Source organism: Cervus elaphus, chromosome 18 (assembly GCF_910594005.1).
Source record: "Cervus elaphus chromosome 18, mCerEla1.1, whole genome shotgun sequence".
NCBI lineage: Eukaryota > Metazoa > Chordata > Mammalia > Artiodactyla > Cervidae > Cervus > Cervus elaphus.
Window position 1 is genome coordinate 18912976 of NC_057832.1, and position 13725 is coordinate 18926700.

Sequence of the window (13725 nt, forward strand, 5' to 3'; positions counted from 1 at the left end):
TTGCTGGCCCATATGTTACTTGCTTGTGTCACTATTTGGTCATTAAATGTTCCAGTGAATCCAAAGATACAGATGGTATTTCAGGAGCTCCCCTTTCTTCCTCTCACTCTTAATTTGAAATATATTAACAGGCTGAACTATCGGAAGATTAATTGTCCACATTGTCTACTGGGTGATTAGACAACACCGCTGGTCTCAGCTTTTGAGGGCTCTCAATGTACGGGTCAGTTTTGGCCTCTCTGGAGTTCAGTAGTGATTTATGAATGATTGGAGAGTAGATTCTCAGATTGATAAAAGATGGTGTATAAATGCTAGTCAGGAAGTGCTACTAGTAGACTTGCCATTTCATTCATAAGAGTAAGATTCTTCTTCTGGTTATTTCTCTCTGTTGGATAAAAAGCTACCAAGAAGCATAGCTTTATTTTCCCATCAGCATCTACAGTCTCTCTTCAACTGGTCAGACAAAGCGTGGGGCTGCATTTTTGACCAGTTATCCCCTGGTTCTGAGAATGGTTTTAATTCATGAGGGTTATAGCAGATGCTTTTTAAAGTATTTAACCTGCATTACCATAATGAGAGCCCCTGGCTTTAGAAACCCCTTAACCAATTCAGTAGAGCCAAACAAAAAGTGAACTTCATTTGTGCTGCTGCCTCACACACACACACACACATGTACACACGCACACACGCACGCACACGCATGTATGCACACACGCACACACACGCACGCACGCACACACACACACACAAGCCTGAATTTCCATCACAAGGCTGTGTCCTTTCTTCTGTGCTCTTTGGAGATCTCTCTGAGCTGAGCCTGGCCAGTTAAAACTGCTAGAACGTGCTTTAGGTCAGCCTTTCCATATAAATTAAATCAGGCTAACTGGACAGAAGCATTGCCCATAAGGTCTCAAAAATTGCTTAAGCAAAAAGGGATTTTGAAGAGCTGTTCAGAACTAGTCATTGGTATTCAAAAGCCTTTACAAAGATGATTTTTCTTTGTAGTATGTTTTTTAAACTAGATTCAAGAATATATCTAGAACCTCTTCTAGAATTATCTAATAATACTACAAATATGTTCTCTGTGAGTTTTGTCTGTTTCACATCAACTTTTAAAGCTTTAATATTATTATCATTATTGTCTTTGTTGTTTCCTTTGAAATCCAAATGCCTCAGTTTGATTCAACATTATATTGAGGAAACATTTAATTTTTTTTTTCTCAGAAAAGCTACACAGAAGTTGAATTTTAAGAGTTTTCTGTCAGCAAAAAAAAAAAAAGAAAGAAATCCCTTTAACTTTTTGCCTTTGTAGGGTTTTACATTAATCAAATGTGTACATCTTAGACATTAAATAACATAGCCTATATATTGCTCTAAGACATCCTGCATAGTGAAGCTGATTCTGATCAATAGCTGAATATCAATATCTATATTGCAGATATTATAGAGTCAAAAGTCTACATAAATAAGGGTATTTGTAAGGAAAATATATATTTCCCTAGATTTTGATGTTGATGAATGAATGAATTAATTAATTAACTGTTTAGAGCAAGCTGTGATGTCTTAAATTTTCCTGAAATGTCCCAATTCTTTATAAATCTTAGAGAGATTGGGAAAAAGAGGAAGAGGGAAGAGGCTGAGGGCTCACAGGGGTTCAGACTGTAATCCAGCATTTTAAACACCTTTCTTTGGGGAGTTAGACAGAGGTAAATATGGAAAATGCATTGTATCACTTCTGATTTTGAAATGGTGGACAGTAGGGTTTCAAGTCTTAGTTTTTCTCCTATGCCACGTTGCCCAACTATTTCTAAACTTGCATACTGAGGTCACTTCAGTCATTTAGTTAATAATTCTGGATTTGCATAAACTGGCCTAAGTGGAAACGCTAATGAGGAGTATTTTTCTTTGCAGTAGAAAGCAACTTTGGTTTCAGAGTCTTGTAACCAAATGAAATGAAAAGAAAACCACATTCCCCTAAGTTTAAAAATGGGATAGAAGGCAATGGATGATCAAAATCCTGTGCTTCCTACAGTTTGTTATCCTCTAAAGATGTGAATAGACCACAGATTGCATAGGTTGTCCCCATCTTTTTGTCAGCATGGAAGGATAGGATTTTCTTAAAGTCTGAGAGCACCTTAAATGTGCATAGACATGTTCCCCAAGGGAAAACCCAGAAACTATATTGAATATCACATCCATTAGTATCACTTATATTTGTGCACAGCGATACCAAATACAGCCCATGCTGAGCTGATTTTCCAGTCGTTCTAAATTGAGACAGGGGGTGCACAGTCAGCCTGTCGGCTCTCCTTTTGCCGAATACAAGGGATAAGAATGGTCTGTGATCTTTTAGACAGACGTTTTACAATTTTTCTGAAATAGTATATGCTCATTATGCAACATCTCTTTTCAATGAATCCACTAGTCTTCAAACCCTATTAAATTCATAATAAATATACAAACGTCTGTCTAGTGCATGAAAAAGCTGTATTTGGTTCAGGTGCAAGAACTGCACACATATTTTGGTGACGCTCTCCTTGCTTCTAGTATATAACTTTGCTAATCAGTGTTCTGTAAGTATGATATGAAAATGGAAGAAAAAATGTAGTAGACTTCTTCCGTTTGACTCAGTCATCAAGCAATAATTTCCTAAAAGTAGGCTGCCAGGTAAACAGTAGGATGCAGAAATTGCTCAAGAATGTTGATGAAATAAGACAAGGATTTTTTTTTTAAACCAAACTCCATGCAAAATGTAATGCATTGGTGCTTAAGCTCTTTGGCATCGCTGTCTGAACATCCAGTTTATTTATCTGTTTGTTTGTTTGTTTGTTTTTGGCGGCACTGGGTCTTCCTTGCTGCTCGTGGCCTTACTCTAGTCTCGGGGATCGGGGGCTGCTCTTGCTTCTGTGCCCGGCTCTCGTTGTGGTGGCCTCTATCGTTGCAGAACACAGGCTCCGTGTGCTCAGGCGAATAGTCGCAGCTCGCGGGCTCTGGGGCACTGGCTCCGTAGTTGTGGCACACAGGCTTAGTTGCCCCGTGGCGTGTGGAATCTTCCCAGATCAGGGATCGCACCAGTGGCCCCTGCATTAGCAGGTGGATCCTTATCCGCTTGTACTACCAGGGATGTCCTCCCTAGTGAGTTTTTAAAAATCTAGGTTCCTGGGGTATGTGAATCTGCATTTTAGAACCCCAGAGAAGGTTGATGCAGGCAGCCTTTTGAACCACATATTGTGACCTCTTCAGTAAATATTTAAGAATTATACATTTATGAAGTAAAGTAATTAACTTATTTAGGTCAGGGCTGGATAAAGACAAAGTGGGGAAACCTATCCCTTCCTTTCCCTTCTTTTTTTTTTAAAAGGAAGATTAGTAAGTTGTGCTTTATTAATATTTATTAATAAAAGTTCTGCTGTCCAACAAGGTAACCACTAGCCACCTATCTATCTAAAGTAGCTATCTAAAGTTTATTTTTATGAATTAAAATTAAACTAAATTACAATTCTGTACCCCCAGTAGCAGTACCACATTTCAAGTGCCCATTACCCACCCATGACCAGGGGCCACCATATTGGACAGGGCAGAGAGGGGACCTTCTCAGCCTCACAGACGGTTCTACTGCCCAGCACTGGTGAAGGGCATTCCTCTTGCCTGCTTTTGTGAAGAGGAATCAGGGAAATTAAACTGAATTCACTCAGTAAAATTATATTTCAGTTCTAGAATGTAATGACTTCAGGGAAGCTCAGAATGTTTGAGAAAGAGAAATACTCAAGCAAGGAAGAAGTTGGGTGACCCAGAGAGGGACCGAGATGAATGATCGAGTGACACGTTCTGTGACCACAGGGACAGGAGACCCCGAGAGGAAGCATGGGTGGGGATCCTCTGAGGGAAGGAAACGCGGTAAGGTTTCCTCGGTTGACTGTGGTCTCGGTTGAGATTGTGTGGGGAAGTAAGGAAGAACAGGTGGGCAGTCTAAGAAGCTGCACGGGCAGACCTCACGAGAGACTGAATGTCTGTCAGGATCTGACAGGAGCCGTGGTTTGTCTGCCATCAAACTCGAACACCCTCTCACCTCTGGTACCTGCTCCTGGAGAGGCGGCCCCCTCGCTCTGGGCCAGCCGTGACCTTTGTGTCTCCGCGTTGACTGACGGTACGTTAGTCTCCTCTGCACCTCATGGCTTCTGCTGCTTCATACACGGCGCTTCTCCTCGTCTCTCTGTTCCTGTGGTGGCCTATGGCCGAACTCTTTCCTTCAGGCTCAAACCCGCCTCCAGAGCCGCTCTGCTCGGTGTCACCATCATCACGGAGGGAGAGCACGGCTGTTGAGTGGGTCCAGTCAGCTGAGCTGTGACGTGGGTGGCCAACCATTCCCGTAACAACCCCTCAGAAGAGGACGCTGGGCTTGGCAGCCTCTGAACTTTCTAGAAAAGGTATAGCCAGAAGGCGCTTGGCCTGGTCTGTACTCTATCAAGGGCAAAATCAGACAAATCTGAGCAAACTCCAGGAGAGGGTGAAGGACAGGGAAGACTGGCGTGCTGCGGCCCACGGGGTCACAAAGAGTCGGACATGACTTAGCGACTGAATGATAACAAAATAGAGGGAAACTCCCGTTTTAATGGTGTAAAAATGCCCTCAGTGTGTGATTTATTAATCAATTTGATTGACTGATTTGGCTGCGTGGGGTCTTAGCTGCGGCATGCAGGAATCTTCGTCATGTTGTGTAAGACCTTTTCCTTGTGGTCCAGGGACTCTCTAGTTGTGGTGCCATAGGCTTAGTTGCTCTGTGGTATGCGGGATCTTAGTTCCCCAACCCAGGATCAAACCCATGCCCCCTGCATTGCAAGGCAGATTCTTAAGCACCAGACCACCAGGGAAGTCTCATGTATGATATTTTTGACTAAAGGTCTTATTAAGCCATGATGCATTTTCTTAACGATAGACACAAAAGGAGATGACACCCATTAGTACTTGCCACAGTATAAGAAATTCAAGTGTTGGATCTAGTTTTCTTTCAGTAGCAGGAAGATTTATGATTTTTTTTTTCCTGCAAGAACTGTTCTTGTCTGCATGACTCTGGAAATTTTTTTCCTATCAAACAACTACAGTTTTATCTCTGTTGTCTCAATAGTTGTGGAAATAACAGGCAGAGGGGGAAACCAGCCTGAGTGTTCCCCTCAGGTTTCATTTGAAAGAATCCCTGGTTTTTGTCTTTACCTCCTCGTTGCTGCAGATGAAGAGATCTTATTCAGGAAATTGACAGTTCTTCGAACCACACAGATGCAGACTACATTTGTGAACACTTGATTGAGAAAGGGCTGGGATGTGGTTTATGTTCCCCACCCCAACTCCACCTTTCTTTCCTTACTTTCTCCTCTACCCTAGAGAGTCTATTACCTCCTTTGAACCCTGTTGCAAAATAGTCGGCTAAGGGGTATCTGCAGATGCTTGTCTGTTCTCTTCTCTTTTCTTCTCTCCTCCTTTCTCTGCCTCTCCACTCCTCTCTTCCTCGCTCATTTCTGATCTGTACCCGACACTCCATCAACTTTGTGAATGGACTCACCAAAGCCCTTTGCTATCTAATCTGCTTAATTATGTCCTGGGATTGTCACAAAGCAGAATGAAAAGAACGTTTAATATATCATGCTTCGTGCATCCAGAGTGCATTTTTTTGAAGGGTATATTTTTCTCTGTATTGACATGTTTTCAGATTTACAGAAGAGTTGCAGGAGTAATAGTACAAAGAAGGCCTGATACCCATCACCCGCTTTCCCCAAATGTTTGCATTTTACTTCTTTTGCTGTATCATATTCATTCTCTCGCCTCTCTTTGTCACACAGATACACAAATGTGTATACATCCACATTGTTTTTCTAAACCGCTTTTTCTTCACATGATCCTCCATTACCTTTAAACATTTCAATGTTTTTCTTAAACACAGAGAATTCAGAGTTAATGTTTTTTACATTAAAAATATAGGGTTTTTTGCTTTTGCTTTTCCCTTTCCTTTCTCTCACTGAGAGTTTTTAAATGCGAAATTGCTAAAAGAGAAGAAACTGATTTGATGCTCCACAGATTGGTTCATCAGCCCATGGAGGCTCAAAACTTGACTATCTTTTTGTGATTCGGTGTTTCCAGGTCAGATGAGCTTTCAAATTGAGGACTGGGAGGATGGGTAAGCGGGGGATGGTGAGAATAGCACTGCAACTTGCGTCTTCTGTTCTTTTTAAAACCTAAATTAATTTCTTAGGGACTATTTAGCCAGCAGCAAAATATGAGTGAAATTTTCTTATAAATAGTGGGCACAAGATGCGATATGGCTACTAGCAAGATCTCTATTAGACTGCTTGGCCAAACTATTATGAAGTTAACTGTCATATAGAACAAGTAGTTATAATCTGTTCAGGTGCTCTGTTTTTCCTCTTCATTTAATGTTGATTCTTATGAATTTGGGATACAGAGGGACTTGTCTATGCCCTAAGTGCACTGTATTGTATTATTAATACCAGGATAGCAGCTGAGTCCCACTAGACAGTCTTTGTGGTCTGCAGATGCTCTAAGAAGTATCTGAGCATAAAAGGAGGCTGTTTGAGTTGAAGTGGGCTGATGGTCTGGGATGACATTTGAACGCATGGAGGACAATGTCTAAATGACAGTGCCAAGAAAGGAAGGCAAAAAAAAAAAAAAAAAAAGCTTGAAACTATTGCCATTGTCCTCAGATGCTCACCACTCTTGAGGTACTCCTCACAGATGAGCTTTGTCTGGGAAGAAATGGGAGTGGGATCGAGGAGGCATAGACATTGGGGCCCTGGGACAAAAGCCAGGGATTTGGTCCTTAGATACATTAAAATTCTAGACAGCCAGTGTGATGAAAACCGCAACCCAAATGTATTTCAAGTCTTAGAAAGTTAAACATTTTAGCTAAATTATTACAAATATATTTAACAAAATGTTTGCAAAACTGTGAGATGCTTCAATGAATAAAGCTTTTAAGAACATCAAATTGGCTGTGCAAATGAATAATATAGCAGGTCTCCTTTGTAATTTAGGATGGCTGCCTCCTCTATCACACACACACACACACACACACACACACACACACATACATACATACATAACACATACACTCTGTACACTCACCCAGCCAAATGGAATAATTTGTCAACAGTCCTAGAGTTGTTAGCATAACATCATAGATTAAACAAAGGATAACTTCTCCAGCTGATAAAATAGTGTACAAGTTCTAGAACAAAAACAATGCAGAAGTTTGAGATATTGATGGAAATTTATCTCAGAATAAATATTACCCGGTATGCCAAGCATGGAGTCAAATACTGTGCTGTTAACTTCCATACTTGGCTGAATTTTTTTCCTTTAAATTATCACCATTCTTTTAATGTAGTTTGCATTATGTATAGTGCCCCTGGATTTTTAATTGCTCTGGATTATCATTTTCAATGCAATTAGTAAAATGCCCTCAATTACATATAATAATTACTATAAATGGGGCTATTGGCCTAATTGTTATAAATGGAGAAAGATGTTTGATTATCATGTGCAATTAAATCATGTACAGTATTTATTTTACATTATTACATAAATGGTGTAATGATAACACATAACTATATCATGTCATTCCTCGGTCAACAAATCTACTTCATGTTCAAAATCTCTAGAATTATGATACATTACCAAAGATCCACAAAGTGAATCTTTTTTTCCCAAAGTAATTGGGTTATTCTGTGGGTTGGGAACCCACTTAATAAACTGATTATGCACAGGGAAGAAAAATCTGGAAAGAAAAAAAAATTATTTTACCACCCTTAGAATCAAGAATGTCCAGATTATCCAACATTGTTAGTCTTAAATCCTCCCCAAGCCCAGTGCCAACCTTCACCACACCTATTTGTTTTTATGTAAACATGTGAAAATCAACACCCCACTAAATGGTGGCAACATTTAAAATATGCCTAGGGAAGGAAAAAAAAAAAGAAATCCTTTCTTCACTGTGGCCAACATGATAATCATCCTTAGTTTACAGATGCACATTTAACGAGCTTATAACACATAATTAATTCTGCAAAGGAGGCTGTTTGACAGAATGGGATTAGGAGAATTGCATATTGATAGTGGCTGGAGAAATACATCTATTTTCTCAGTGTAAGGTAGGGTGTTCTTGTGTTCTTTAGAAATTGGCACATCTCATAGGTGTTGCTCTCAAAATGATCTCAGGATGGAAAGAAATCAGTAATTACAGAGCTAGGCATTCAGTTGTGTCCTAATTTTCCCACCAGTTTTTCAGTGTTTCAGCTGCCTCAGAGACTTAAAGTATTCTCATTAGGTAGCTGCAGAGGCAGCCGCTCGCCTACTCCCTCATTCTCTCACTTGCGTTTCCTTTTTTTTTTTTTCCTCCATTCCTGCCTTGGGAGTGACTGTGAAGATCATTTGCTGGAATGATTGGCAGGTTAGAGGATTCGATCAGATGAGTTCCTCTTAGCGCAGGTCAAAAAGGCTAGTTAGCAGGAGCTGTCGAAAAATGCCAGCAGCATTCGAAATGGGAAATGTCATGACTTCGAGGCAGGGGTGCCACCTGAAACAGAGAGCCCCCAGCTCATTAGCAAGTTACAGGATGCGGGCTTAACTGGAGGGAGCAGAGAAGGAAAGATAACACCCAATAGGGAAAATGGTTGTGAAGTGGAATTGATTTCATGTATAATTTGTTTATCACTAGAGGGGACAAATGCTGTCCTTCTGACATGAGCCGAGGAGTGTGGACTATGAATGAAGCAACTTAGCATAATCTCCAGGTTGAGCTTTGGATTTAAAAAATGCAAACTTCTTTATTCTTAACTGTGGAAATGATCAGGTCATGTTACATTAATTAAAGCTGACATACTCTCAAATGTTTTATCTGGGCAATTGTGGCAATTCCACAGAAATGGATGGAGATAGGCAACTTTAGAAAATAAGACGGATTTTTTTTTTTTCCTTTTTCCTTTGCTGGTGTGGAAGACTAGCTCGGTTGCATATGGAATTATAACAGGCTTGGTGTTTATCTTCAGTGGTTAGCTAGGCTGCACAAATCAAACCGGGTTCCAGATTCTCATGCAATCTCATTTACAGACGAGTGTGTTTGCCCTTTGGGAGATTTAGATCTAATCCATGTTAAAATATATATGTATATTTTAGAATATGACTATATCATATTTTGATCCAATGTTAAAATTTGTATCTTTTTTTTTTAAAGGAACAGCTCTCCAGTTTCATTCCTGCCTAGTTGTCAGTTAATCTAGAATTTGATATTTTATCATAAAATCAACAACTTACCAGTAGCCATAGTTAAAAAACAAAGCTAAAATAAAAAAGTGTCCTTATAGGAAGAATTAATCTGCAATTTGTAAAGAGAGTGTAGTGGCAAAACAGAAAATAAAATTGCCTAGCATGTAGTCAAACCAAATGCCAGATTTAAAGGTTCCAGTATTTTTACTGTGTATTAAATGGGCTTTAGTGTAAAGCGTTTTCCTACGTAAATTGCATCAGAAAATATATTTGCTTTTGATAAGAAAGTTTTGCAATATCATTTATCTTTTACATGGAGATCTTCACTGTATTTTTTTAAGCAACAAATGCCACAGCTGCAAGTCTTTCTGGCTGAACACTAAAGGATGTTTACTTAGCATTCCAGATTTTGGTTACAACATATACTTTCAAAATGTTTTTGTCTTGAGTTTTCTCTTCTCTTAAATATTGGGACATTTTATGAGGCAGTTACAAAATAGCCAGAACTTGTTTTATCAAGCAGCTTCAGAATGCTGTCTTAAATGAATAGGAATCCTAAAACCTCCTAGTCGAAACACTGGTGGAAAATTCATTCTGTTCTGTATTCAGCATAAAAAGCTTAGCATTAAGCTACTGAATATAGCTGTGAAGATTGCCTGCATTACTTTTGTCAAATCTAAAAATTTAAACATCAGTGTGAATCCCTGATCCCCTCATTTGGGAGCTTCATTGTGTGGTCCAGGAGCTGGCCTTTTAAAAAAAAAAGATTTTTGAAATGGTTCATCTAAACTTAAAATTTTTTATTCTTCCATAGTAATTCAATTTGTTAATGACTGACAGATTTATTAGAAATATGAAGAAGTCAATTATTTTAAGAGAAAATAGCATCCAAAAAAATTTTTAACAGGCGGTTTGGGTCTAGTTGTCTTCCCAAGGACTTCTAAGCCTTCAGAAGCTTGAAGTAAGATGCCCTTACTACTTCTTAAGACAGGCCAGCCAAAGGCATGTGGCCATGAAGAGCTGGAGGTGAATGGCGGCTTTTGTTCATGTCCGGTCTCATTTCTCACCCTTTTCTGCACGCTCTGCCCTCACCTTGGCCTTCCAAAGTCAGCTCTGCCTTCACAGACTTTGAGACTCTCCACTCTGTTGCATTCTTCTCAATTAATCTCCTCTCCATCAACTACAATAATATCTGATACATACTAATGTTATATTTATCATTCTCCTTGTTGAATCCTTTTATTTGAACAAAATATAAAGATTTTTATTTGTTACCTACATGTTGTTGTTCAGTCACTAAGTCATGTCCAACTCTTTGTGACCCCATGGTCTGCAGCACGCTGGGCTTCTGTGTCCTTCACCACCTCCTGGAGTTTGCTCAAACCTACGTCCACTGAGTCAGTGATGCCATCCAACCATCTTACCCTCTGTTGCTCCCTTCTCCTTCTGCCCTCAGTCTTTCCCAGCATCAATGTCTTTTCCAATGAGTTGGCTTCTTTGTTGAATCTTTCTACAACTCTATGGATTAAGTGACCTTGTTATTGAAAGTTTCACCATCAGATTTGAGGATTCCTCTTAGATAAGTTTGCTAGTTCCAAAGACAAGAAATGGTATCCTTATAATTGGCCTCTTTATCTCAGTTCTCCTGTGGTCCATATACCCTGGGGATCCCCAGAAGTTCCCTGGGGGTCAAAACTATTTTCATGATAATACTGAGATGGTCTTTGCCTTTTGCACTGGGTTGACATTTGCACTAATGGTGCAAAAACAGCTATTCACATGAGTCAAGGCAGTGGCACCAAGCTGTCTTCCTAGGCACTGTTTTCTCTACCGTCACCTAGTGGTAATTGTTTTTAAAGCCAGTTTGACTTAATAGGGGCTTCCCTGGTGGCTCAGAGGATAAAGCGTCTGCCTGCAATGCAGGAGACCCGGGTTAAACGGCAACCCACTCCAGTGTTCTTGCCTAGAAAATCCCATGGATGGAGGAGCTTGGTACAGGCTACTGTCCATGGGGTCGCAAAGAGTCGGGCACGACTGAGCGACTTCTCTTTTCCTTTCCCCTTTCACTTAATAATGTTCTTGGTGAAACAGTAAAAAATGATTAATTTTATTAAAACTCTGCCTTTGAATAGATACATTTTTAATATTTTTTGTGTGTGCCCAGTCCTGTCTGACTTTTTGCAACTCCGTGGATTGTATAGCCCACCATGCTCCTCTGTCCATGGAATTTTCCAAGTAAAAATACTGGAGAGAGTTGCCATTTCCTTCTCTAGGAATTTTTAATATTCTGTGTGTCTAAATTAGAAGTTTGCATAAACCATCTCCACCATACACCTAATGACTATGGTTGTCTCAAGGAAAAGTGCAAGTGTTTGGGTTATAAGGGAAACTGGCTGTTTTTTCCCTGAAAACATGGTCTTTAATGGATGACTGACTGATGGTGGTTACTGGTTATGGTTATTCAGACTTGAATATTTGGCAGACATTTTCTCAGAAATGAATCTTTCACCCCAGGAAAACAAGCAATAGGACTTGGTGCCTAAGATAAAATTAAAGCTTCTAATGGAAAATTAGGATTTGGGGAAATCACAGAAAACTTTATTTGCTACCATGAACTTGAGATCTTTCCAAACATTTTTCCAGTGAGATGGGTGGTAAAATAAACAAATGTGATTTTGTGATATTGTATAGTGAAATGTGTCAACATTTGAAAGACCTAGATAAGTCATTGAATCAGTACTTTCCAAATGACCAGTGCATAATTGTACAAAATCATTGCATGGATAAAATGTTTGCTGAAAGTACAAAAGACACCAATCAATTTTAAAGTAACAGAATATAAATTTTCAAAGATTTTCACAGATTTCCCAGTGCAACTAATCTTTAAGGAACTACCACTTGTTGAGTTTTGTTATATTATAAAAATATATATAACCTCAATGATCTGAAAGGGCTGTTAAAATACTTCTGTTCTTTCCATCTACTTATCTGTGAGAGGCCATATTTTCTTCAGTTGCTTCAACTATAACAACATATCATAGAACAGATTAAATGCAGAAACCATTATGAGAACCCAGCTGTCTGCTATTCAGCCAGATATTTTAAAGTTTTGCAAAATTGTGAAACCGTGTTTCCCCTCTTGCTAATTCCGCTCAGAAAATATGGTTATTAAAATAGTGTTTTATGTTAACATGCTTTTAGGTTCTTTTTAAAGAATTAATATCGCTTCTCGGCCTTTTGGCTAAGATCAAGTGTAGTATCTGTTCTTATCAGTTTAATATCTGATGCGTCCTCTATCCGAGGACAATATATTAAATGGATTTTTGGAGCTGGGAGTTGGAATGGGAGCTTGCTCCGTCCACTCCACGCATCAACCTGGTATTGCAGTACTTCCAGGAACGGTGCACCAGAAAAGAAAAAAAAAAGAAAAAAAAAGAAAAAAAAAAAAAAAGAATTAATAAATATTTTAACATTTCAATTTTAATATCAAATATGGTAAACAGTGATGCTGGGACAGATTGAAGGCAGGAGGAGAAGAGGGCGACAGAGGATGAGCTGGTTGGATGGCATCACCAATACAATGGACATGAACTTGGGCAAACTCCAGGAGATGGTGAGGGACAGGGAGGTCTGGTGTGCTTCAGTCCATGGGGTCAAGAAGAGTTGGACACGACTTGGTGATTGAACAATAACAGCATATGGTAAACAAATCCATAGAAACAAATGCTCTTCGCAGGGTGGGGGGGGGGTCCTTTATAATTTTCAAGAGTATAAAGGGTCCTTAAGACCCAAAAATATGAGAGCTGCTAGTCTCTGCCCATAGTGTTATGCATTAATTCTGACATGCTAATTATTCTGGTAACATTTTCTGCTCCCTTGAATATATTACTCTTCACTGTAGTATTTTTGTTTTGCTCTATAAAGTTATTCCAGTTCTATCCATCTAACTGGCTATCTCCATTTTTCTGGGTACAGTGGATAAAATTTCAGTTCTTGTGTTCACACAGATGTCATCTGAAAATTACAGTTGAGCGCCATTAAAATCTATGTCCTTGATGATTAGAAGGCTAATTCTTAAAGGACCTTTGCTCTATATTAGTTTGGGAAGCTGTAACTTTCCCTTTTTTTGAGATACATTCTCAGTTCAGTCACTCAGTCATGTCCAACTCTTGGACATGGACTGCAGCATGCCAGGCTTCCCGGTCCATCACCAACCCCCAGAGCTTGTTCCAACTCATGTCCATCAAGTCAGTGATGCCATCCGACCATCTCATCCTGTCAGCCTCTTCTCCCCCTGCCTTAGATGCATTAGGTTTGACCTTAGACGATGGAGGAGCTCTGATCCTCAGTCCTAACTCATCAGGCCATTTTACACGGCTCATTTATACGACTCAAGAGGACTTTCTGCACAGCCACCTGAGCAGATTCAGCGTCCATTCAACTTCTTTCAGG

General features: G+C 39.6%; 1 protein-coding gene and 1 non-coding gene across 4 annotated transcripts in view; both read left to right on the top strand.

Annotated features, from left to right (window-relative positions):
• The window catches only part of CDK14 (cyclin dependent kinase 14), a 638693-nt gene that overhangs the window by 540868 nt on the left and 84100 nt on the right, over positions 1-13725 (top strand). The window lies entirely within an intron of this gene.
• On the top strand, positions 12495-12685 carry LOC122675041. The gene has a single exon (XR_006335195.1). It is a non-coding gene; the product is annotated as a U2 spliceosomal RNA (small nuclear RNA).